Genomic DNA, 24,548 nt, shown 5'->3' with positions numbered 1-24,548 from the left:
AATTTCAGTTTCTTTTGCCCTTCTTGCCAATCCTCTTGGGAAGAGTGGAGAGGCCAAAAGATGAAGGGGAAAAGAGGTGAGAGTAAGAGGAGAGAAAAAGCCTTATAGGGGCAACTGGGTGGTTCAGTGGATTGAGAGCCAGGCCTTGAGTTGGGATGTCCTGGGTTCAAATCTGGCCTCAGACATTTCCCAGCTGTGTGACCTGGGAAAGTCACTTAACCCACATTGTCTAGCCCTTACCACTCTTCTGCCTTAGAATCAATACAAAGTATTGATTCTAAGACAGAAGGTTAGGGTTTATAAAAAATTTTTTAACAAACAAACTAGAATTTTCTAGGAATTCACAATCCAAGAATACTGGAAAACTGACTGCTCATACAATTCAACTACCATCCCTTTCCTTAAAGTATGATATTTGAGTATCGCTGGAGAAGAAGAGAGTTGCTTTTATTAAAAAAAAAAAACACGTTACATTATATTTTAAATTCAATATTGTAGTGGTTCCAAAGTAGAAGAGTGCTAAAGTCTAAGAAATGAGGTTAAGTGGCTTACCTAGAGTCACACAGCTAGGAAGTGTCTGAGGTCAGATATGAACCAGGGCCTCCTGTCTTTAGGCCTGGCTCTCAATCCAATGAGCTACCCAGCTGCCCCCTGATAATTGCTTTAAAAAAAAAAAGAATTTTCAAAAGAGAGATAATAAATGGGACAAACTCCAAACCAGTGACTTTGACATTCCTCCCCAACAAAATTCTCAAATAGATTATTCAACTGATGACTTTTGAGCACTTAGAACAGTAAACAGTGTGTGCCCCTTCTCCTAGCCCCACCATGGGAGCATCAAGAGCTAGTTGTGTTCAATAGATAATTTTTGGTTTTATTTTTGGTTGTTTATTGGAGGGAGACAAGACAGAAATGTGGGCTCAACGAACAACGAACCCTCAAGGAGACTGACTAATGGACAAGTGTCATTAGAGAGATACTTGTTCTTGCTCAATATAACATTTTTAGCAATGGCATGGATAAGACATAGAGAGATGATAGTTGTTGGTTAGTAAACATTTCTTAAGCATCTACTATATGTCAGGGACTATGCTGAGTGATGGGGATACAAATACAAGTTTAAGGGGAAAAAAGTAAGGGGCAACTAGGTGGCTCAGTGGATTGAGAGCCATGCCTTGAGTTGGGAGGTCCTGGGTTCAAATTTGACCTCAGGCATTTCTTAGCTGTGTGACCCTGGGCAAGTCACTTAACCCCCATTGCCTAGCCCTTACCATTCTTCTGCCTTAAAACCAATATTTAGTGTTGATTCTAAAACAGAAGACAAGGGTTTGATTTTAAAAAAAAGTCATCACCCTTAAGGAGCTTAAAAATGTGCAGGGGAAGAAAACACTGAAAAGGGTGTTGGGAAAGCTTAAAAAGGTGGGTGGGAAGGGGGAAGGAGAGAAAGAAAGTGAAAGTACCCAGCTTGGCAACATGATGGAGAAGTCCCAGGAAATCCAAAAACAGTGTAGCTGATGAGAAATAGGAAGAAGACTGCTTTCTTTTTTCTTTTTTTAAATTTTTAAAAATTTTTCTGTATTACATGACAATATAATTTTCAAACATTGTTTTCTGACATTTTGCCATCCATTTTCCCTCCCTCCTTCCCATCCCTCCCTCTTCCCCAAGTGGGCAGGTAATACAATATAGGTTGTACATGTATTGTTATGTAATACATAACCCCATGTTCATCATGCAGTGAAAGAAGACACACATCACTTATGCTAGAGAAAAATTCATGGAGGAAATAAAGTGGAAAAATTGGCACACTTCAATCTGCAGGCAGACTGTGTCAGTTCCTTCTATAGTAGTACACAGGTTTTTTTGTCCTGGGTCCCTTGGAGGTGTCCCAGATCCTTGCATTGCTGAAAATAGTTAAGTCATTCACAGTTGGTCATCGTCCATTATTGCTGTTACTATGTACAATGTTCCTCTAGTTCTGTTCACTTCACTTTACATCTCTTCATAGAAGTTTTTCTAGATTTTTTGGTGATCATCTTGTTTGTTACTTCTTATGGTACAATAGTATTCCTTTATAATCATATATCATTACTTGTTCAGCCATTCCCAAATGGATGAACATCCCTTCAGTTTCCAATTCTTTGCCACCACTAAAAGAGCTGCTCTAAATATCTTTATACAAATAGGTCCTTCTCCTCTATCTTTGATCTCTTAGGAATTTAGACCTAGTAGTGGTGTTGCTAAGTCAAAGGGTACACACAGTTTTATGGCCTTTTGGTTGTAGTTCCAAATTGCTCTCCAGAATAGGTTGTTTCAGTTCACAACTCCACCAACAGTATAAGTGTTCCAATTTTTCCATAACCCTCCAATATTTATAATTTTCCTTTTTTTTCCTTATTAGCCTATTTAATAGTGTAGGAGATGGTATTTCAGAGCTGTTTTAATTTGCATTCCTCTAATTAATAGTGACTTGAAGTATTTAAAAATTTTAAATTTAAATTTAAAAATTTAAAATTAAACTTAAAACTTTAAATTTAAATTTAAATAAATAAATTTAAATAAAAATTAAATTTAAAAAATTAAATACAATTTAAAAATTAAAAAATTAAAAATAAAGGATAGATTTTAAAATATTAGGGTATTAAAAGATTTATTGGTAGCCATTAGAAAAATGGCTTCATGCCATATTGAGTCAGTTTGAAAGACCCGCCATTACCTCTGCTACTATGCTGCGTCAGCTGAAAAAGAGCACATGTCCTTCCAGCCACTCAGCTTTTATTCTTCTCTCTACGATATTATGCTTCCTGTCCACGTGATTACATAAGTGAGGGAATCAGTTGGCTCTTGGGAAATGTAGTTTGAAAGAGCCCTAAATTTCCAAAGGAAGTTTAGATCAGAGACCTCAAGATTAGTTCAAGGACTCCCAAATTTCCAATACACAGTGACTAAAGATAGTTTCAATTTCTTCATTTGAGAATTACCTGTTCATATCCTTTGACCATTTGTCAATTGGAGAATGCTTTGTATTTTTTATAAATTTGACTCAATTCTCTATATATCTGACAAATGAGGCCCTTGTCAGAAACAATTGGTATGAAATTTATTCCCCAGCTTGTTGTTTCCCTTCTAATCTTCATTGCATTGGCTTTGTTTGTGCAAAAACTTTATTGTAGTCAAAGTTATCTATTTTACATTTTGTAATATGTTCTATATCTTGCTTGGACATAAATTCTGACTTAATCCATAAACCTAACAGGAAAGCTGTTCCTTGATTTTTCTAAGTTGTTTATGGTTCCATCCTTTATTTCTTAATAATGTATCCATTTTGACTTTACCTTGGCATATAATGTGAGGTGTTGGTCTCTGCCTAGTTTCTACCATAATGTTTTCCTGGTTTTGTCAAATAGTGAGTTCTTCCAAAAGTTTGGCTCTTTGGGTTTGTCAAACACTAGGTTACCATGGACATTTACCACTGCGTATTGAGTACCTAATCTATTCCATTGATTAAAGACTACTCTCTTTCCTAGCTAATAACAGATTGTTTTGATGAGTATTGCTTTATAATACAGTTAGAGATCAGGTACAACTAGACTTTTCTTAAATAGAGGCCCTGGACTTCTTGGCCCAGCCCTCTGGGCTCAGGAACGCAGGGTACAGATGAGACAGAAGTATCAGGCAGATTCAGTCTTGTAGGATGATGAACATTCCCATTGATGACTTTCCTGAAGAAAAAATGCAAAGAGGTCCAAAAAAATCCAGAAGCATCGTATAGTGCAAAATAGGAGTGAAATCCATGGAGCCTCAGGCCATAGGGACATAATCTGACATAATTCATGATTGAGGGGGAAAAAAAGCATTGTTTATCCAAACCATGAATTGCTCTCTCAGAATTAATGGCATGAACTAATAATGATGCACATCAACCTTGGCTCCCTCACAAAAAGTTCTGTCATTAAAGAATGAGTGAGTGTTCTGGGAATTGTTTCCCATAAGTAGGACTTACTTTGTTGCCTATATAAATGGAGAAGAGCATTTTTGTAATTTCTTTCAAGCAATCTACATGCAAATACTTTGGAAATTTGTCTTTTTGTACACAACAATAAATTGTATTAAGGTATTTAAAGCTCGACAAATTCAACAAGTGTCTCCTCTGTCAATGCTGGCATTTATTTTCCCCTAACAATTGGGCAGGATCTCCTTAGTGGCTCATACAGTGAGCAGACTCTCTTTCTTTTGATTGTGCTTAATTACTTGGCAGGACTTGTGGGACCCTTCAGTCCACATCATTCCCCACTCCAAATAACCTAGGGTCCAGAACCAAGAAAGGGCAGAGGGCAGTCTTCTGGAACTACTTCCTCCTGAATAGTGGCACTGAATCAGGGATGAGCCTAGGGTCCTGTATTGCTTGGTGGGGCAGAGATCATCCCCAGGTTTCTGGGAGCAGAAGAAAACAGCAACAGTGGCCAGTGGTTGGAGCTGTACTTGTTGCTCAGTAGCCACCACCATTGGAACTGGAACTGGGAAAATCTTTTTTCTTCAGTTTTCTCATCTATAAAATGAGCTGAAGAAGGAAATGTCAAACCACACCAGTATCTTTGTCAAGAAAACTATAGAGGGACTTCCAGGTTAAGATGGCGGCAGAGTAGAAGCAGCTTGCCTAACCTCTCCTAACCCACACATACAGGACTCCTCAATAAGACATAAAAACAAATCCAGATGAATGCAGGGACCCCACAACAGGGCGCAGCATTGAAGGTACATGGGATCGGGGCATTTCCATGCTATAAGGGGGTGAAATAGCTCTCACTAAAACAAGAGCTCAGCAACCCCCTTACCCCCAACACCACCTATAGTGCCAAAGCCAGCGCACAAGAGTTAGAGCAAGCTTGGGGCACCCATTAAGTCCTTGGCAGCTACCTGGCATCACCAGGGCCTGCTCCTGAGAGCAGCAAGACTTAAGACCCCAAGAGGCTAAAGAATGCGCGGACTTTGAACACAGACCCTGAGTGCTTGTGTCCGCAGATCCTGAGCACAGGCACAGACGCAGACCTTGGGTAGGGACCCAGTGCAGAGGCGTGCACGACTGTAGAAGCAGCACCCTGAGACTGTTAAAGGAGCTTCGGACAGAGGAACAAGCAAGGGGACCACCAGGAGGCTTGACCCTGAGAACAACTAGACCTGAGACCTCAGGAGCCTGAAGATCTCAGACAAACCCTGGGTGTGAGGATAAACCTGAAAGGGCACTGGGCTAAAAATGGCAAGCCATCCACAGGAACCCCAAAAGAGAAAGATCAACAAGAAGAAATCTGTAACACTTGACAACTTCTACACACAGAAAATCCAGACAACAGAGCAAACAGCAGAGGAGAACAAACAAATAATCATATCCAAACCTTCCCAAAATAATGAAAACTGGTCACAAGTTCTTGAAGAGCTCAAATCTGAGATGATGAAAAAGATGGAAGAGATTTGGGGAGAGAAGTGGTAAATAGTTCAAAAGGAAATTAACAGGTTAGAAGACAGAAACTCTCAATTGGAGAAAGATGCCCCAAAATCAAACAAAATGGTAAGCAAATTGGAAACCAAAATCTGGCAAGAAAATAACAGTTTAAAAGGCAGAATTTCACAATTGGAAAGTGAGGCAAGTAAATTGAAGCCCAGAAATGACCAGATTAAATAGGAAAACCAGTCTCTAAAGGCTAGAATTGAGCAATTAGAAGCTAATGATCTCTCAAGACAGCAAGAGCAAATGAAGGAAAGTCAAAAGACTGATAAAATAGAAGGAAACATGAAATATATCAATGAGAAATTGACAGATCAAGAAAACAGGTCTAGAAGAGACAACTTGAGAATCATTGGTCTCCCTGAAAAAGCAGAAATTAATAGAAATTTGGACTCCATACTAAAATAAATTGTTCAGCAAAACTGCCCTGAAGTTCTACAACAAGAAGGCAATATAGACATTGAAAGGATCCATAGATCACCCTCTACACTAACCCCTGAAAAGACAACCCCCAGCAATATACTATCCAAATTCAAGAGCTTCCAAGTAAAAGAAAAAAATACAAGAAACCAGAAAGAGACAATTCAGATATAAAGGAGCACCAATCAGGATCACACAGGATCTGGCAGTCTCCACACTAAAAGATCGCAAGGCTTGGAATATGCTATTCATAAAGGCAAGAGAACTGGGTCTACAACCAAGGATCACCTACCCATCAAAACTGATTATATACTTCCAGGGGAAAGTATGGGCATTCACAACAAGATAGAAGATTTCCAAGTATTTGCACAGAAAAGACCAGGACTAAATAGAAAGTTTGATATCCAACCACAAAAATCAAGAGAAACATGAAATGGTAAAATAAGAAACAGAGGGGAAAGAAAGAAAACTCTTATTTTTTAAATTTGCCTCTTTAAGGGCTTCAATAAGATCTAATTATATGTATTCCTATGTGGAGAAATGTTATTTGTAATTCTCTGTAGTGAACTCTATTCACTATTATAGTAATTAGGAGAATTATTCATAGGGAGAAGTTGGAGTACTAAATGGTCTAAAATGATATGGGGAGCGGGAAAGAGGGGGGTGAATAGTAGAGGACACCAAAAGAAGTTTGAATGAATAAAAAAAAATAGGATATTCTATTACACGCAAATAGGGCATGGGAAGGGGAGGGGATGAATACCATTTTAAGAAGGAGAGGAAGAGAGCATTAAGAGGTAATATTTAAACCTTACTCTCAGTGGAATTAACCCTGCGAGGGAAGAGTAGCTATATCCACTGGGATATGAAACTCTATCTAACCCTACTGAGAAAGTCAGCAAGGATAAACCAAGGGGAAGAGGGGAGTGGGGAGGTCAAAAAAGAGAGGGGAGAAGAAGGGGGAGGGAATTCATTAGGCCTTAAAAATAAAAATGGGGGAATAATAAGGGAGGGGACAAGGGTTACTGGCATAAAGCAAACCACTGGTTTAAAAGGAAATAGTGTAAGAAGAAAGGGTAGAATTGGGAGAGGATACCAAAATGTTGGTGAATACACAACTGATAATTATAACTCTGAATGTGAATGGGATGAACTCGCCCATAAAACACAAGCAAATAGCAGAGTGGATGAGAAACTAAAATCCTACCATATGTTGTCTACAAGAAACACATATGAGGCAGGTGGACATACACAGGTTTAAGGTAAAGGGCTTTGAGCAAAATCATTTGGGCTTCAAATGAGAAAAAGAAGGCAGGAGTGGCAATCATGGTTTCTGACAAAGCCAAAGTAATAATAGATATGATTAAAAAAGATAGGGAAGGTCATTACATCCTGATAAAAGGCAGTATAGACAATGAGGAAATAACGCTCAATATGTATGCACCAAATGGCATAGTATCCAAATTCATAAAGGAGAAATTGGCAGAGCTCCAGAAGGAAATAGCAAAACCATACTAGTGGGAAATCTAAATATTCCTCTTTCAGATCTAGATAAATGAAACCAAAAAATAAATAAGAAAGAGATAAGAAAGGAGAATGAACTCCTAGAAGAATTAGATTTAATAGATATGTGGAGAAAAATAAATAGGGACAAAAAGGAATACACCTTCTTTTCAGCTGCACATGCTACATTCACAAAGACTGACCATGTAATAGGGCATAGAAACATTGCAAACAAATGCAAAAGAGCAGAAATAATAAATGTAACCTTCTCAGATCATAATGCAATAAAAATAATAATCAGTAAGGGCACCTGGACAGGCAAATCAAAAACTAATTGGAAATTAAATAAGATGATTCTCCAAAACTAGTTAGTCAAAGAAGAAATCATAGAAACAATCAATTTCATTGAAGAGAATGACAATGATGAGACATCCTACCAAACTCTGTGGGATGCAGCCAAGGCAGTACTCAGGGGGAAATTTATATCCTTGAGTGCATATATTAACAAATTAGGGAGGGCAGAGATTAATGAATTGGGCATGCAACTTAAAAAACTAGAAAGCAAGCAAATTAAAAATCCCCAGATGAAAACTAAATTAGAAATACTAAAAATCAAGGGAGAAATTAATAAAATTGAAAGTAAAAGAACTATTGAATTAATAAATAAGACTAGAAGCTGGAATTTTGAAAAAACAGATAAAATAGACAAATTACTGGTCAATCTAATAAAAAAGGAAAGAAGAAAACCAAATTGACAGTATCAAAGATGAAAAGGGAGACCTCACCTCTAATGAAAAGGAAATTAAGGCAATCATTAAAAAACTATTTTACCCAATTATATGGCAATAAATATAGCAATCTAGGTGATATGGATGAATATTTACAAAAATATAAATTGCCTAGATTAACAGCAGAAGAAATAGAATACCTAAATAATCCCATATCAGAAAAAGAAATTGAACAAGCCATCAAAGAACTCCCTAAGAAAAAATCATCTTGGACTGATGGATTCACAAGTGAATTCTATCAAACATTCAAAGAGCAACTAATCCCAATACTATACAAATTATTTGATATAATAAGCAAAGAAGAAGTCCTACCAAATTCCTTTTGACACAAATATGGTACTGATTCCAAAGTCAGGGAGATCAAAAACAGAGAAAGAAAACTACAGACCAATCTCCCTAATGAACATAAGTGCAAAAATCTTAAATAGAATACTAGCAAAGAGACTCCAGCAAGTAATTAAGAAGGTCATCCACCATGATCAGGTGGGATTTATACCAGGAATGCAAGGATGGTTCAACATTAGGAAAACCATTCACATAATTGAGCATATCAACAATCTAACAAACAAAAATCACATGATTATCTCAACAGATGCTGAAAAAGCCTTTGACAAAATACAGCACCCATTCCTATTGAAAACCCTGGAAAGTATAGGAATAGGAGGTCCTTTCCTAAAAATAATGAACAGTATATACCTAAAACCATCAACAAGCATCATATGCAATGGGAATAAATTAGAAGCCTTCCCAGTAAGATCAGGAGTTAAACAAGGATGCCCATTATCACCTCTATTATTTAACATAGTACTAGAAACACTAGCAGTAGCAATTAGAGAAGAAAAAGAAATTGAAGTTATCAAAATAAGCAATGAGGAGACTAGGATATCCCTCTTTGCAGATGATATGATGGTCTACTTAAAAAATCCTAGAGAATCAACTAAGAAGCTTGTAGAAAAAAATCAACAACTTTAGCAAAGTTGCAGGATACAAAATAAATGCACACAAATCATCATTTCTATATATTTCCAACACATCACAGCAGCAAGAGGTAGAAAGAGAAACACCATTAAAATCACCCTAGACAATATAAAATACTTAGGAATCTATCTGCCAAAACAAACACAGGAATTATACGAAAACAACTACAAAACACTTTCCAAACAATTAAAACTAGATATAAACAATTGGAAAAATATTGATTGCTCATGGGTAGGATGAGCTAACATAATAAAAATGAACATTATACCCAAATTAATTTACCTATATAGCGCCATACCTATCAAACTACTAAAAAACTTTTTTACTGAATTAAAAAAAAATTATAACAAAGTTCATTTGGAATAACAAAAGATCAAGAATATCAAGGGAAATAATGAAAAAAAATGTGAAAGAAGGTGGCCTAGCAGTACCAGATATTAAACTATACTATAAAGCAGCAGTCATCAAAACAATATGGTACTGGCTGAGAGACAGAAGGGAAGATCAGTGGAGTAGACTTGGGGTAAGTGACATCAGCAAGACAATGTATGATAAACCCAAAGAGCCCAACTTTTGGGACATGAATCCACTATTTGACAAAAACTGCTGGGAAATTTAGAAAACAATAGGGGAGAGATTAGGCTTAGATCATCATCTCACACCCTACACCAAGATAAATTCAGAATGGGTGAATGACTTGAGTATAAAGAGGGAAACTATAAATAAGTTAAGTGAACACAGAATAGTATACTTGTCAGATCTCTGGGAAAGAAAAGATTTTAAAACCAAGCAAGAGTTAGAGAATATTACAAAATGTAAAATAAATGATTTTGATTATATTAAATTAAAAAGTTTTTGTGCAAACATAAACAATGCAACCAAAATCAGAAGGGAAACAACAAATTGGGAAAAAATCTTTATAACAAAAAACTCTGACAGGGGTCTAATTACTCAAATATACAAGGAGTTAAATCAATTGTATAAAAAATCAAGCCATTCCCTAATTGATAAATGGGCAAGGGACATGAATAGGCAATTTTCAGATAAAGAAATCAAAAATATCAAATATACGCACATGAGAAAGTGTTCTAAATCTCTAATAATTAGAGAAATGCAAATCAAAACAACTCTGAGGTATCAACTCACACCTAGCAGATTGGCTAAAATGACAGAAGGGGAGAGTAATAGAATGTTAGAGGGGATATGGCAAAATTGGGACATTAATGCATTGCTGGTGGATATGTGAACTGATCCAACCATTCTGAATGGCAATTTGGAACTATGCTCAAAGGGCTATAAAAGAATGCCAGCCCTTTGATCCAACCATACCATTGTTGGGTTTATACCCCAAAGAGATCATAGATAAATAGACTTGGATGAAAATATTTATAGCTGTGCTTTTGTGGTGGTAAAAAACTGGAAAATGAGGCAATGCCCTTCAATTGGGGAATGGTTGAACAAATTGTGGTATATGCTGGTGATGGAATACTATTGTGCTCAAAGGAATAATAAACTGGAGGAATTCCATGTGAACTGGAAATACCTCCAGAAATTGATGCAGAAGGAAAGGAGCAGTGCCAGAAGAACGTTGTACACAGAGACAAATAAACTGTGGTAAAATAGAATGTAATGGATTTCTGTACTAGCAGCAATGCAATGACCCAGGACAATTCTGAGGGATTTATGGAAAAGAACGCTACCCACATTCAGAGGAAGAACAACAGGAGTGGAAACAGAAGAAAAACAACTGCTTGAACACATGAGTTGAGGAGGACAAGATTGGGGATGTAGACTGGAAACTACCACACCAATGCAATTATCAACAATTTGGAAATAGGTCTTGATCAATGACACATGTTAAAACCAGTGGAAATGTGCACCAGCTATGGGGGGGGGGGAGTGTTGGGGGGGGGTGAAGGGGAAAGTAAGAGCATGAATCATGTAACCATATTAACTTTTCTAAAAAATAAATATTAAAAATAAAAAAAAACTATAGAGGGGGATATAAAAAGTTGAACATAATTTAAAAGATTGAAAAATAACAAAGGACCTCATTTCATTTCAGCATTGAACCAGAACAAATAGGCCCACCTTTGACTACTGTCTTAACTGTCCCTGGATTCTGTTTCTAAACCAGTCTTTTTACCTAGAAATCAAAAGATGAGGGGGTTGTTAAAGAAACCTGATATTTAGTACACAGTGGGTGGAATACTCGTCAATTTCCAATAGCTTTTCCTATGCATTAAGTTATTTGGTAATGAGCCTCCATTAGCAGGATGGTTTCCAGTTGGATTTTGTCAGCATTAGGTATTTGGTGATAAACTCCTAGGGGAGTCTTCCCCTCAGGTTCCCCATTTGTTGAGAAATGGGCACAAGAGCAATACAAGAATCAGAATGTTTGTGTTCTCTCCTTAACTGGGCCTCCACTTCCCTGTGCTCCCTCTGTTCCCATCAGAGACAGAAAATTGAAAAGCTAGCCATAGCCTCTGGATGGAGCTTTGTAAAGGACTCTGAGATGCGGAAATAAGTTTTTTGTTAAAGCACATTTACCTGAAGTTTGCTTATTTTGCAAGGGGCATCTATAAAGCCAAGTATATTACTGAAAGGATGCCTATTAACCTTGTAATTAAATTAGTGGGTGGGAAGAGTTTCCCATTTGGATTCAGTTGTATATGTAAAGAGAGATAGAGATAAAGGGAAATCCTTAGTACCTAATCTTTCTTTAAGGAGCTATAACTTCCCTTATTGCCACTGGCTGCTGTTTGTCTCCAAATGAGTTACAAAATTTAGGAGGAGTTCCCAGTCTTTAAGATCTCTCTAAATTTATTCTCTCGCTCCCCTTTCCTTGTTATTCTGATGTTATCTCCATGTTCCCATTCTGGTCATGTTCAGATATCATTTATCATATATATCAGGTCCTGAGTGAGAGTGCTAAGGGTAAAAAAAATACAAAAATGAACCTTTCCCTGCCAGGAATTTGTTCTCTCGGTTTTTTGTTTTTGTTTTTTGTTCTCACATCATTCTTGTTTTTGTTAAATGGGATTCAGCTAGAAACAATCCTGGGACAACTTAATTTGCTCTTATTTTTCTTTTATATCTTATTTTGTATTTTCTTTTGTTATCTTGTAGTGTACCTTATTTCCTAAGATCTGTTTCACAAGTGGGTTAAAGACTTGCTTCTTTGTAGTTGATTAGAAGTATTAGGGTGTCTTCTTCAGGCTCCCGAAAAGGATTCTGGGGGCCACTCCTCACTGCTCACTAAGAAAAGACTCTCGTTCTCTTCCCACTTACTTAAGGGGTTATTTGATGATGGCTTCCCTAGAAGAAGTGACTTGATTCACTTCTGCCGCCCTGTTCTTGAAGGAGGAAGAGTTTCTCTTTTGATTGTGCCAGGTCTGTATAGTTTGAAAGTTTTTCTTCTATATAATTTGGAGATTATGCATATACAGGGGGGCACATCTCTGTAAAACATTTTAAAGTTTTACAGATCAGGGCTTCAGCTGGCTACAATAGTTCCGTCGGTGATAAACGGCCGGTCCCGTAGATATATTGGTTAAGTTCTCCAGGATATTTTGAGGTCTGTATTTTGGTAACATGAGGATTTATCACCTGTCAGTCTACAAAAAATAGCAAGCTTCTCATGTGTAATTCTGGCCAAAAGGTCGTATCTTACTAGGTGTTCAGTGTTTCTTTGCTTGTTATAGACCAATGCCCGGCAACCTTTAGAGATGGAGTGCCAGGCCCCGCCCCAACCCCACCCTCAGACCAAGTGCCGTGCCTACGCCGCCCCACCCCACATTCTGTGCCACACACCCCACACACACACACTTACTCCACCCTGGGGAGGGAGTCAGCACTCCCACTGGATTGCTGGGCAGGTGGGAGGGGCAGTGTAGTCAGGCTTGGGGCGAGGTAGAGGGAAGAGACACAAGCACTCTATACGGTTCCCCTTTAGTTATGTGAAGTATGATTCCCCTCAAACCTAGGTCCTCTCCAAAGTGGAAATTGAGAGGACCTTGAAAATTTCAAAATAAGCCCTCTTTCGCCAGTATTTAAGGAACCAGAAGCCATTTCAAATGGCTTTAATTTAAATTTTAATTCAAAAAGCTTTATTGAGAGAGAAAGAAAAAGCCAGAAAAAAAAAAAAAAAGCAAAAAAGCTCCAGCTTACAGAGAAACTCCTTATTTATAGGAAAATTACTTCTGATGGTAAGACATAAGTTGTTTCTGTCTCACTCAGGCCAAAAGTAATTTAAGAGAATGGGCTCCTCAGGGATAATCATTTCACAATCAATGGTGGCAATGACCTTTATAGAACCTCCCACTGCCATAAACAGATCTGGGTAACCCAGACATAAATTCATTGTTCCATGCATGTGTCATCCATGGAGGCCTTTTGATTTTATACTCACAACCAAACCATTCCATGAACAAGTGAAATCTTCTTGTTCCAAAAACATTTCTTTAAGTTTTTGACCTATCCCATGTCCCCAAAATATTTATTAATCTCCTCTTGTCAGGAAAAGTCTGTCTTTCTCTAGCTGCCTTAGGGTGATGAGCCTTAAAATGGACAGATAGGTAGGTAGGAAGAAAGAAAAAGAAAGAAAAAAGCAAAGAGAAAAAGAGAAAAGGAGGGAGAAAGGAAGGAAGGAAGGAAGGAAGGAAGATTTATTAAGCACAAAAAGGAAAGAAAGTTCCTATCCTCAAGGAGCCTACATGTTTTATTTTATTTTAGTTTTTTCTAATTGAACTTTGTTTTGTTTTTATTGTTTATATTTAATAACATTTTGTTTTTCCCTAATTATATGTAAACATTTTTAATAGTAAAAAAATTTTTTGAGTTCCAAATTCTTTCCCATCTTCCCATCCTCCTTCCTTCACTCCCTTTCACCCCTCCCCCCTCCCTGAGACAGTAATTGATCTGATACAGATTTTACATGTGCAATCATATAAAACATTTTTTCATATGTCTTTTTTGGAAAGGATCTCAAATGGAAGGAGGAAGAAGAAAAGGAGGAGGAGGAGGGGAAAGAGGAAGGAAGGAAGGGAAGGGAAGGGTCAAGGAAAGGGGAAGAGAAGAGAGCATAGGAGAGAAGGGGAGAAGAAAGGAAGAGAGGGGAAAGGAGGGGAGGAGAGGGGAAGGGAGGGGAGAAGATGATTTGGTCTGCATTCACACTCCATCAGTTGATTCTCTGAAGGGAGAAGTCATTTTTCCTCATGAGTTTCTGAGATTATCTTGAATTGCTGAATTTCAGCATTGCTGAAAATATCAGTGATTCACAATTGTTCATCAAAAAATATTGCTGTCACTGTGTACAATGTTCTTATTCTGCTCACCTTACTTTGCATCAGTTCATGTAAGTCTTTCCAGATTGTTCCAAAATAATCCTGAAGAGTTTACATTCTAATGAGGAAAGATGATATATGAAAGAAAAAAAAAACTTTTAAATGGGGGCAGGGAGAAGGAGATTACCCAAGAAGAGACAGAGGTGGAAAAGTCTGGTGGATCAGGAGAAGAACCAGGAAAGGAGCAAGTTTATTTCATCTGGGCATTTCCTCAAATGTCTTTTCTAGGCAAGAGCTCCCCAGTTGGATTAAGGGACTATACGGGTAGAGGTCTTTTAACGATGAAAAGGTCACAGGGTAAGTATAGTTGGAAAAGTCCAGAGGGAGAGGTACAGAGCTGGTTTAGAAGTGAGCATGAATTGGGGAAAAAAATTGTGAAGGAAAGTGGCCTAGCCTGTTTCAAAGAGGTAATCATCAAAACAATCTGGTATTGGCTGAAAATAAGAGTGATGGATCAGTGGAATAGATGAGATATACAATACACAGTAGTAAATGACAAACACCAAAATCCAAGATTTTGGACAAGCAATCACTATTTGACAAAACATGTTTTGAAAACTAGAAAGACGTTTGACAAACTAGGTATAAACCAACATCTCACATTATATACTGAGATTAAAATCAAAAGGGATATGTAATTTAGACATAAACGATGATATAAGCAAATTAGGGGAAAATGGAATATTTTGATTTGTGGATAAGGGAAGAATTTATAACCAAACAAGAGAAAGAAAACATTACAGGGTGTAAAATGTATAGTTTTCATTACATTAAATTATGTTACAAACCAAACCAATGCAGTCAAGATTAGAATGAAAGATTAGAAAGAAATTATTACTGCAAGATTTTCTGATAAATGCTTCATTTCTCAAATACATATTAAACTGAGTCTACCTTAGAAGAATGCAGCACATTCTCCAACTGACAGATGGCCAAAGGATATGAATTGGCAGTTTTCAAAAGAAAAAAATCAAAGTTATCTATAACATTATAAAAAATGCTCAAAATCACTACTGATTAGAGAAATTCAAATTATAAAACAACTCTGAAGTACTATCTCATGCTTATCAAATTGACTAATATGACAGAAAAAGAAAATAACAAATATTGGAGAGAATATAGAAAAATAGGGACGCTAATGCACTATTTATGGAGTTGTGAATTGATCCAACCTATTCTGGAGGGCAGTCATTATTCAAAGGGAGCAGCCCATCCTTCTGCCTTTTCTTAACTCCTCTGTTTCCTCTTTTTATTCTTCTATATAAGGGAGGAAAGACTAGTCTAAACTGCCTCCCTAAAAACCAGATCCACCTTTCAATTTAATTTAGTCTTAGTTTCTTTTTAGTATATGTTGAGAATTTTTCATATACAGAATGTCCCAAAAGTGTTAGTGTAGTTCTAAACTATTAGGTTTAGTGATGTGTAGAATTTAGCCACCACCAAGTGAACCCATGATCTTCCATCTCCCTTTCCTAGGTGTATGTGCTAGCCCTCTCATAGAGTGGCTACAGTATGACCTCAGTATGTGACAACTCCAGTGAGAAAGAGCAGTCCCAAGTGCTTTGATCTCTGAGAAAACATTAGCCCTTCTCCTAGTCTTTCCTATTACTGTGCTAGCAGGCATAAAGCAGTTATGGCAAGCAAGGAGGAGCTGAGGCACAATGGCCCATCCCATTTTACAGATTATCTATTGAATTGTCTTGCTCTTATTAAGGAAAATTGTATTTAAAAGCTATCTGTTTTGAATTCCTGAGGGGGGTCCCTCATGGTTAGTCCACCAACATGGCATTTCTGCATTGGTGTTTTTTTTTTAAATTCCTCTTGATTCAGCTTCCTCATTGTGCCATTTTCTTTCTGAACAGGAAATTTTCCCACCTGGTTAGTTCTGAGCCTTGCCTTTGATACCCCATGAAAAATATAGAACTTTGCTGTGTGATTGCCAGTTAACTGTGACTCTTAACTAGAATCAAACAGAGATAAGGGAGTTTTTCCCTTATTATGACTGTGTCAGCTCAATCTGTGCCCTTGAGGAAACAGTCTTGATACTGACCTAACCATGTCCCTCCATTTTCCTTTCATTGTGAAATTTCTATAATCAGGAGGCAGGTGAACAATGGAAGTCTAATACTAGAACTATTAATTTATACAAAAAAATAGCTGAATTACAATAGTAGATCCCAAATATGAAAGAATTTACTTTTGCTAATCTCTATGTATACCATTAAGAGACAGAAGGGCTCATTTTACAAAATAGGCCCTCATAAATTTTAAGATTCTTCCTTTATCCTGGGGATGACATTGATCATAACAGATACAGAGTCTGGGTAAAAATAGAATAAATGGTGTGTAAAAACTGAAAATGTCTGAATTTTCAAATGACTTATGAGTTCCCAATTGTTCTTATAGTTCTTTTATTAATAGGGTTAGATTCATACAGTTTTCGTTCTTACCACAAGAACAACTAATTACTGGAAAGTCAATCTGATTAGTTTTTCTTATGGTTTATTGAATTATACGAAGTCTTATCATTAACAGAATTTAGCAGAATTACCTACCAATCTCCACAAGTGTCTTGGAACTAGAGAAGCAGATCTGTTAGGATAAGCCTCCTTCAGAGCTGCCCTAAGGATGAGGTCTGCTCTATAATGTCCAAGGTGAGATAGGACCAGATGACTACACAGCTTCTCTGGGACTCAAGATAAAATGTGCTGATTGAATGAACATTACAAATGAGTTACCAGGTTGCAAGGCAACATGATGTCATTTAATACTGATATTCATAATTTGACCTTTTATTTCATGGTGTTTTGTTTTCTGAGTTTTCTTGGTGACCTGGGTGTTATGTAAATCTGCCCTCTCAAATTAGTACATGGTGACCCCTGCAACCTGACTTAGTTTACCTACAGAGCCTATTTAACATGGTTTGTCTCCTTAAGAGATATGTGAGGTTGTGACTGTTTATCTAAGTTTGTTCAATCTTTATGACACTGAAGAAAACGTTATTTTGTAACACTCACTGGTGGCTCCAAGAAGCTATAGTTTGCATAGGTACCACACCCTGGTAAAACCATCTCAAAAGATGGGCTAAATCAGATTGAGAGAAATCAACAGGCCTCAAACCCATTGGTGAGTTAGGGTGTCTGTCTCCTCTAAGTACATGAAGACTTCCTTTGGTAAAATCGGAGGGTCAGAGCAGTTTGTTCCAATGGTCATGAAGATAGCTTGAAGGAAGTACTGAGAGGAAGTGCTTAGAGCCTGGAAGCCGTCAAGATCATCTAATGCATCCTGGTCCATCACCAGTTGTCCCGACTTTTCTTGCCATGGGACTTCAATGGCTGGAAGAAAGAGTGAGATTGATGACTTTGTGCAAATTTGCCTTAAATCCAAATTCACGATTGAGCCAAGACATCACCCTGTGATGTCATTGTTCCTCCTTGAAACAAAAGGTGATCAACAAAAGTCATAGCCCCTCAGTGTTTGTGCGGATGCCCTTATTTGATCTCTAGTCGCATTTCTCATCAAGAGTCTAATTCCTTATGAAAGAAAACTTTGATAACAAGAGAGTGAAAGTGTGCCTGGCTCTTTAAACACAGATCAACTGCCAAAGCCTATGGGCTACAGACATGTTTTAGGCTACAGAAAGTTACAGAACTTTCATTGGCTAAAGTATCTCTTTATGGGTTTTCTCTTCTGTGTCCTCATGGGGATTGTGTGCACAAAGAACTGATACCTAAGCCAGCTCTCGCATTTATAGGCAAGAGATGGGAAGCTGCAGTTGAGGAGAGAGGGCCTCTACTATAGGTCTAATTGTGCTGCTGTACCATGTGTAAGGCTAGCACCAAAAGGGAGATTATTGTGAAGAACTTAGCCCCTACTGAGTAAGCCCATGCTCTCCCACCCCCCCTTCCCAAGTGTACCTGCCACACAGGGCATGCCAGCCTGAATGTCAGAAAGGCTCACATGGGCTGTGATCTCTGAGATAACACTAGCCTGTGCAAAATAGCAATAATCTCCTTAGTAGCACCTCGACTTCTTGGCTTGTATCTTCTGTTTGTGTGCCTCTAAAATTACCAATTTTCTTTACCATCTTCTCATCCATTTTATTATTTTTTTCAAAAAGTATGATTAACTTTATTTTTTTAAACAAAGTTTAAAATAAACAGTATTAAAATATTACATTTATACATGTACAAATAAGTTGTGGTGTTTTCCGCAAGCAGTGCACTGAAACATTTTAGGGAAAATAAACTAACTTAGTGCAGTTTCTTCAAAAGAAGAAAAGATTTCACAGGTCAAGTAGCAGAAATAATATAGTGTAATTTTTTTCTGATAAAGTCCAGTTGCTTAGCTGCTGAGCTAAAATATTTACATAGAAGTTTTTCTTTTTACACCAAGTTCTTGAGTGCTCCCACTTTGAGTTCTTACATTATTTTTCCAGTAAGTTTTCTAGAAGCCACTGTATATACATCTTTATTCTGCTTTAGTCTTTTCTACTTTAAATCATCTCATATTGTCCTTTTTTTCATAATGTAATTTTTGAGAGGAACCCTAAATTTTCTGAACATAAATGACTTTAGCCTCTACAGTTTTTAAAAAGTACCTTAAAGGGGATATTTTCTTTGATATTTTCATAAAGCTATTTTTCATATAAAAATTTTCCCTACTAAAATCATTGTGATAATATACAACGGTTTTATATTAAAACAACCCATATATTAAACAAAGCTCTGATTAAGATGTGCATAGCTATTTTGCTGAATCTGGAGTTTAGAAAAGCCAACCTTTTCCTTGTTTTATCTTCTTTGTTCTTACCCAAAGATTATACTGAAATTCACAAAAGTTCATGTATTTTGGAGCAGAATGCTATGGCCGCTGTAATGAAAATGTCATCATCTTATTCTATAACTTAAACCTCTGTAAGCAGTCGAGAATTTTTTCAAGAATTAACTGAATAGCACCAATCAAATGAGTTCTTGAACTTCCAGAGTACAATTTAAAGTGGCACTCATCTAGTCCAAAACATCTCAAACAGTAACATTCCTAATTGATCAGAATGAACTTTGTTGCATGAGTCCCAAAAATGTAGCTAAGGTAAAAATTAGACTGACTACAGAGTTCCTAGATCTGTATTCACCCTGGGAATGAAATACTATTATTTGTAAACTAGTTCAGCTATTGTTTTTTTTTGACAGCTAAGATCTGAACTATGGTTACCCCATTCTGAATGGGTAGAGGCTTTTAACTCGTTCATGGTAGTGTAATTTCTGAATTGGTTAGGATGATTACTAAAGTTGTTTTTGCTTTTTTAGTACTCCAAAAGGAATATAATATTCTACTGCCAAGTCAGAACAAATCCACTCAGCAAGCTCTCAGTTCAACTTTGCCTTTAGTGTTTTCCGGGGGATTTTTCTGTGCTCTTTGGTGGTGTCATGATGCCTCCATTGCACACTGGTGACAACTGTCCCACCTTTGTGAAAGCTGACACATAATTGACTTCCTCCAGCATAGCCAAATAATTTGTGTGTGTCCGGATATTATGTCTGTCTTCTACAGAAATCTTAAAAATCTTCAGTTTCACCGGAAGTCCACCCTTCACTACTCTGGCAAAAGGTAGTCTGTCTACACATTCTGAAATATTGTCCCAGTCTAAACCTGATGCTTTCTTAACAACTTCAATGGAGGTAAAATGGCATAAAGCAGCTACTGCCAGTATTCTATACTGGAATTCTAATGAGTCAATAGAAAGAATATACAGATCCAGGAACTGGGCTATCTGAACAAACTTTTCCTGGGAATACTGAGGTAGGAGTACTTTAGGAACATCTTTTAGAGCATCAGCTTGGAAAAAGACATTCAACCAGGCAATAACTGTTACTGGACAGAGCTCCCACTTTAAAGCCTTTAATATAATGAGTTCCATCCCTAAGATATCATCTTCACTGCAAGCACCATCAGTAACATAAGCAAATTCTTGTAATTTAGGAGCATAGATTTCCTCAAGTTTTGCAGCAATGAATAATGAGGGCCGAAGCATATTTTTGTTTATATCCTTTTGTGTCAACATAAGTCTATCAAAAAAAAATCTTGAGCAAGATAAAACGTTTCCCTGTACTTCACATACCTCTAAAAGCCAGTCTAGAAGTATTGATCTCATCTGTGGTTCTAAGTCAGAAAGTAGCATTTCAAAATGTTTATCATGAACATATTTGGTCTCCTTTTTTAACATATTAAACCAGACATCCTTAGAACATCCCCAACTTAGGTCAGGCAGAGGTGAAGGATTTATAAAAAGGTTTTTAAACCTGTAGTTAGTAAACCTGGAGAAGTCACTGGTGACAGTTTCTTTGTGTGGGGTTTCAATAATAATGCAAGGAGTGATACTCCCAGATAACACAGGTGGTCAACAATTCCTAATTTCATATTGCTGTCTCTTGGCTCCAGTCTCCTCTTTTCTTTTCTTTACATCCTGAGTCATTTTCCTTTTTTTGGCTTGAAGGAATTGGGTTTCCTGGGGAGAATCTGTTCGACTAGTCTGGGGCTGCTGTTTAGCTTGCAAATGGCTACTTCGTCTTGACATTTTTTTCTTTGGATTCTTCAAAAGTTCTGCTCCACATCAGCCCTGATGCAGATCTGCTCTCCTCATCTACTTTAAATCATGTTAACTTCCTGCATTTTTTCACAACAGAAGGTTCCTATTCATGGTCTTCTGTTCCCCCTGGATCCATATCAGTTCTGTTCTGCTGCCCTGAAATGTCTTCCTCTTTGATATGACCCTCTTTCTTCCTCTCCACATCTTTGATTCACTTCAGTTCAATTTAATAAACACATATTTAGTGTTTCTCTCTTTGATCCACCCTAAAAGCTGCTTCCTGATTTTCTCTGCCATCTTGTGGGCTCTTGAACAGTCTGGTATTGAATCAGTGCCAAGAAAACTCATATGACTTCCTCATATGATTGTTTGGTCTAGAGATTCTCGATCTGGTCCTGAAGCTTTGGTTGTGCTGAGGCCGAGTATGCTTTTGAAGCAAAGACTAGAAGAAGCTTGACAGAAAGAAAAATCTCCACATTTGGAGTAGGGGAGAGGTCGCGGAAATTTAACCAATACCCCAACTTAAACAATTTAGATAAATAAAGTCAAAAGCCAAATCTCCAAGTCAAGGTAAAATTTTAGAGTTTATTGGAAGAGGACCAAGTCCTCCATATAAACCCCGACACTGCATGCCAATTAAAGAGTTAGAAACCATCAGTTGATAAATGCTCGGCAGCAGAGACCTGGTTTTTATACCAAGACAATAACAAAGTGAATATTTCTAAACAAGGATTATGATTTCTACCACGAGACACAACTTTTTTAGAAACTATTACCCAACTACAAAGCTGATTGGTTAGTTCATTTAGGAAAACCCATATTAGTCTTAAAGTCAAATCACAAGACATTACCCTTATTAAGAAATACTGATGTGTGACCTTGGGCAAGTCACTTGACCCCCATTGCCTACCCTTACCACTCTTCTGCCTTGGAACCAATACACAGTATTGACTCCAAGAAGGTAAGGGTTTAAGAAAAAGAAAAGAAATACTGATGACCATTATCTCAGGGCTCATCTGATCTGTTGGGAGGACGGTTATTTCAAAATAGGACCATATTAGGACATGATGCAGCATTCCAGGACCTGAAACTCATATGGTCAGCATCTCATGAAAGAAGGGAAATATGATTTAGGAAAGGGTTGGAAATCCCCTTAGAAGCAGTTTTATGCTTTAGTTAGAGATCCTTATAAAATCATAGATTCTACTAATTACAATTAAGATTATAATGGAATTATACTAATCACTTTAAAATCACAATATTGATTAGGTTTTAAACTTATCATTATCATTAAAATCCAATCAAGTATAAGGGGATAGGGGTCTTTCTTCCCAATAGAGATCTAGGTTCAAATACTCTATGTAGAAATTACTAGCTATATGACCATGGGTATGTCACAACCTCCCTGAGACTCAGTTTCCTCATATTTAAAATGGAGACCCATAATACCTACTTTAACAGGATTGTTGTGAGGCTTCCACAAAACAATGTCCTCATGGAAGAGTTATATAAATGTCAGTTACTAGTATAATTTCTATTCCAGGGTATAATTGTAAGATAAATGAGATTGGACTATAAGCCCCTTGGATAGACTGTAAGCACATCAAGAGCAAAGATATATCATTTTTATATTTTTATCCCTCAGTGCCTAGAAAATTGCTTCATGTATTGTAGGTAATTAATAAATGCTTTTTTTTTGATTACTTACAAAATGAGATTGGACTAATTGATGTTCAGTTCTGAAAATGCAATGATTGTTGATAAGATTCCAGAATTCTTATTGATAATTAGGATTAGGAGACCTTTTACTTAGGTTAGCTGCAGGGTTAGGCTGTTCCAGAAAGATTTTGAGCACTTTTCAGAATCCTAAAATCTCAAACTTTAAAGAGATCTCAGAGGTAATGTAATCCAACTTCCTTGCTGATAACAATATCACCAATGGTCATTATCCCCTGTCCCTCACTCTCTTGAACTCTAGTGATAAGAAACTCACTCCCTCAAGAGATAGTCTATTAACATTTTCAGATAGTGCTAATTGTTATAAAAGTTTTCCTTATATTAAATTGATCTTTGCCTACCCATAAATTTTACTCACTGATCTTCAATTTTCCTCTCCCAAACTATGAAGAATAAATCTTGTCTGTCTCGCATGATAGTTCTTCAGATGTTTTTAATTAATATATGCCTAGTTCTTTGCTTATCCAGGCTAAATATCCCTAGTTTATTCAGCAGATGTGCATATAGTTTGATTTCTAAGTTAAGCATCTTCTATGTACCAAATACTGTTCCAGGTAATAGAAATACAAATTCTTAAATATAAAATAAAACAATCTATACTATCGACAAGCTCACATTCTAGAGGGTATATTGTTATGCAGACACACACACACATACACACAAATATGTAGAGAATGAATACAAAACAAATGTAAATAATTATATATTGTGTACTTGTGAATGTACAGCATTAGGTGTTAGGAGGGGTTAAGAAAGGTTTCCTATAGAAGGTAGTAGTGCTTAGGAAGGAAGGAAAGGAAGGAAGGAAGGAAGGAAGGAAGGAAGGAAGGAAGGAAGGAAGGAAGGAAGGAAGGAAGGAAAGAAAAGGAAGAAAAGAAGGAGAGAGGGAAGGAAAGATGGTGGGAGGGAAGGAAGGAAGAAAAGAAGGAAGGAAGGGATTCTGTCAAGGAGAGGTATGGAGGGAGTACATTCCAGGCATGAATGCTGGCTGAAGAAAATAACATGGAAATTGAAGATGCCACCTCATGTTTGAAAAGAAAGCGTAGGCCAGTTTGGCTAGGTTACAGAATGTGGGACAGAGAGCTATATCCAATGAAGTTGGAAACAAAGGTTGGGAACAGGTTGTAAAGGGTTTTAAAAGTCAGAAAGAAGAGTTCATAATTCATTTTAGAGCCACTGGAACTTATTGAGTAAGGGAGTGACATAGTCAGATAATGTGCTTAAAAAACACTTTGGCTACTATGTGCAAGGTAGACCCCAGTAGAGAGAGATTTGAGGGAAAGAGATCAATTAAAAACTGTGGGAGTTTGCCTAAGATGTGGTAAAGAAGGTCTGAACTAAGATAGTGGTTGTATAAGTAGAAAGAAGGGATAAGAATCACAAAAGATATAAAATAGAAGCAGCAAGATTTGGCAAGTGATTATATGGGTGGAGAGAGGGAAAGGAAGAATAATATAAAGGTTACAAAGCTATCTGATTAGGAAAATGGTGGTGCCTTTGACAAGAAAAAGAAAGCTTAGATGAGAAATGGGTTTGAGATGACTTTGATTCTGTTATTCCTTCTAGCTTAGTATAATCTATGTATTTGAAAAATTTCCATCTATCACTTATAGTTTGTTTTCTTAAAGTATGTAATAAATATCACAAATTAGTTTCAAAATTGTCCTACCTATCTGATTTCCTCT

General features: G+C 37.0%; 1 pseudogene; it reads right to left on the bottom strand.

Annotated features, from left to right (window-relative positions):
* Positions 1–19,923: 19,923 nt before the first annotated feature.
* Positions 19,924–21,135, bottom strand: LOC123238911 (annotated as a pseudogene).
* Between the last annotated feature and the right edge of the window lie 3,413 nt (positions 21,136–24,548).

Source organism: Gracilinanus agilis, chromosome 3 (genome assembly GCF_016433145.1).
Source record: "Gracilinanus agilis isolate LMUSP501 chromosome 3, AgileGrace, whole genome shotgun sequence".
Classification (NCBI taxonomy): domain Eukaryota; kingdom Metazoa; phylum Chordata; class Mammalia; order Didelphimorphia; family Didelphidae; genus Gracilinanus; species Gracilinanus agilis.
Note: the sequence above shows the minus strand (reverse complement) of the source record. Positions and strands in the feature narration are given on the sequence as shown.